Source organism: Oreochromis niloticus, unplaced genomic scaffold (assembly GCF_001858045.2).
Source record: "Oreochromis niloticus isolate F11D_XX unplaced genomic scaffold, O_niloticus_UMD_NMBU tig00001623_pilon, whole genome shotgun sequence".
Taxonomy (NCBI): domain Eukaryota; kingdom Metazoa; phylum Chordata; class Actinopteri; order Cichliformes; family Cichlidae; genus Oreochromis; species Oreochromis niloticus.
In genome coordinates this window covers 148,221-151,073 of record NW_020327428.1, presented here as the reverse complement: position 1 = coordinate 151,073, position 2,853 = coordinate 148,221, and the positions used below count along the sequence as shown (strand labels likewise).

Here is a 2,853-nt window from a genome sequence, read left to right as displayed (position 1 = left end):
GTGTTCATTGGCTCTTAAAACAATGCTTCAGATTCCTGGGCATCAACATCAGCAGGATATATATATATATATCCACACACACACACACACACACACACACATATATATGTGTGTATGGCGTCCTGACTCCTCCTTGCCGTAGCATTTATGTTGCATTATGTCTAGCCTTAGGACCCTTACTGGATACAGACGCCCCAGGCAGGAATCAAACTTGCGATCCTCTGCTCCAAAGGCGTGTAGTCTAACCACTACGCTATCCAGCTGCTATAGTATGTGTGTGTGTATATATATATATATATATATATAAGCCATTCTTGCATTTATGAAATTCCAGTGTTGCAAGGACAATATCAATCCTGCTTACCGTTTATTAAAAGGTTAGGGTTAGGATTAGGGTCAGGGTCCGTTGATCGGCGGACAGAGGCGGTTTCTCGCAGCTTAAGTACAGTTTTTTGTTTTACGGCGGTTTTTCCCGAAGTCGCAAAAGTATGACGTCACAACATTCTGATTGGTCACTTGCAATGTTGATCCTGGAACAACATTTTCATGACGATCTGGGAACAACACCAACACGACGATATCAGATCGACCTAAGCCATCTGTCCAAAGCAAATAAGAGACTTTTATTTTTTTCACTAGAGCAGAATAGGGAACTTCCTTCTTAGTGGACCAATCAGAGCTCAGACATGAGGTTGAATCATGAACACTCACAGAATCAACCTTTTACATTTGGTCAGAAGCAGTAGAGGAATGAACCTGTATCCTGTCCATCTACCTGTCAGTCAAAGAGGCCCTTAGTATCAGTACAGTACTGTAAACATGTTTATTGGGTCTATTAGGACTGACTCACTGCTGGACACCAGAGGAACTGCAGGTTTGAGCTGAGTTTATCCAGCTCAGGTTCAAACACTGCAGAGATCCTCAGTCTGGATCCAACTGTGACTGTCTGTCTTTTGTCTCAACAGCATGTGGAGGCTAAGTGACGCATTAACTAAGATGGTGGAGAACACGTATGGGTGAGTCTGACGTGTATGTTGTTTAAAGTGGAAGATTTTGAGTGAAGAGACCATCTGTCAGTTTCTTGTGTTACGTGGATGTAAAACAGGAAGTTCAGTGTCTCTGACAAGCACAGCTGTCCGGTCTTTAAGTCTGACATCATTAGCCATTTCCGGGCCCTCAGTGTGCCTGCTTTACCAGGTGTAACGATTAGGTTTAAAATCCAGGCATCCATGAAAACAAGATTTATTAAGTTTAACAGAGTTAGAAGTCAGCAGGAAGTTAACTTGCTAGTTTCCATTTAAACATAATATAGCATGTTTTGACTGAGGGATTTCTGTAAAATTAAAACGTACAGCTCTGCTATCACTTCAGACACAAATGAAGACAGAAGACTAAACCGCAATGACATTTGTAGGGTTACTGAAGTTGAGTTAGGTGGTATATATGAAATACGATATACGACTATGCCAAAGCTGAGACTTCATCCTGACTCACTGATGCCTCTGCTGGATGTCAGAGGAACTGCAGGTTAAAGCTGAGTTTGTCCAGTTCAGGTCCAAACACTGCAGAGATCCTCAGTCTGGATCCACCTGTGACTGTCTGTCTTCTGTCTTCACAGAAATGAGGTGGAAGGTGAAAATGCTCCTGTGATGTTGGAGAACTTAGATGGGTGAGTCTGATGTTTGTGTTGTTGAAACTGGAGGAGGAGCTGGAGGATGAAGATGAAACCGTCTGTCAGCTTGTTGTGTTTCATGGATGCAAAACAGGAAGTCCAGTGTCTCTGATAAACACTGCTGTAAATATACGACTGTGCTAAAGCTGAGACTTTATGCTGACTCACTGCTGCCTCTTTTGGACACCAGAGGACCTGCAGGTTTAGTTTAGACTCAGGGTTAAGCTGTAGAGTCTAGAGCTCAGTGTGTGTCTGTCTGTCTACACAGAAGGGAGAATGCTGAAGAAATTCATCTGCTGAACGGTCAACCATAGTGATGTGTTGAAGGACGATGAAAAATAGAAGAACCAAATGCTCGTCACTTTGCTGAGCTCCAGATTAAAGCACAGAAGAGGCGGGGTCTTTACTGTGACTGCCCCTCCACAACAGGACCTCCCCAACATCAGAGACCTGTTTAAACTACTCCCTGGATTTAAATCACAATGACCTCTGACTACTTTTATGTGTGTTATTTCTGACTCAGGTTCTCTCCTGTTTTTTCCTTTCTTAAAATCTCTCATCTTGTCTCAGGTTTTTAAGGTAGCACAGTGGTTAGGACTGTTGCATCACAGAAGAAGGTCCTTAGTTTGACTCCACCATCAGGTCTTTCTGTGTGGAGTTTGCATGTTCTCCCATGTCTATGTGGGTTCTCTCCAGTACTTTGGCTTCCTCCCACAGTCCAAAGACATCCACTTAGTGGGGTTAGGTTAACTGGTAACACTAAGGCTACGTCCACACCAATGCGTTTTCCCCAAAGGAAAACGCTCTCGAAAACGAATACATTTGAAGACGGTTCGTTTGTGTCGCAGTGTGGACAGCGAAACAGAGACTTTTGAAAACGATGACGTATTTTAGTCATGTGATGCAGTCATGTGACCAATTAAACAAAGATAGCGGAGGGCATTATACAGCAGTTGTTTTGTTTGACAGCCCTATTAAAGATTAATATCAGTCTGTACATGCTCCAGATAGCTTTTCTTCAAATTCTTTAATTCTCACTCGCTTTTGCAACTTTTGTGTTACTCGCAGCAACAACTCCACCTCATTGTTAGTCCATTTAAACAACTCGGTGCTTTTCCTCGACATTTTGCCACGACATTTCAAAGAGCCAGAAAGTAAATAAACAGCAGACAGAAATGAGG

At 42.7% G+C, this 2,853-nt stretch overlaps 1 long non-coding RNA gene across 1 annotated transcript; it reads left to right on the top strand.

Annotated features, from left to right (window-relative positions):
- The first annotated feature begins 628 nt into the window (after positions 1-628).
- On the top strand, positions 629-2,638 carry LOC109199654 (uncharacterized). Its single transcript, XR_002059963.2, has 3 exons — positions 629-1,016; positions 1,619-1,669; positions 1,941-2,638. It is a non-coding gene; the product is annotated as an uncharacterized LOC109199654 (long non-coding RNA).
- Positions 2,639-2,853: the final 215 nt, after the last annotated feature.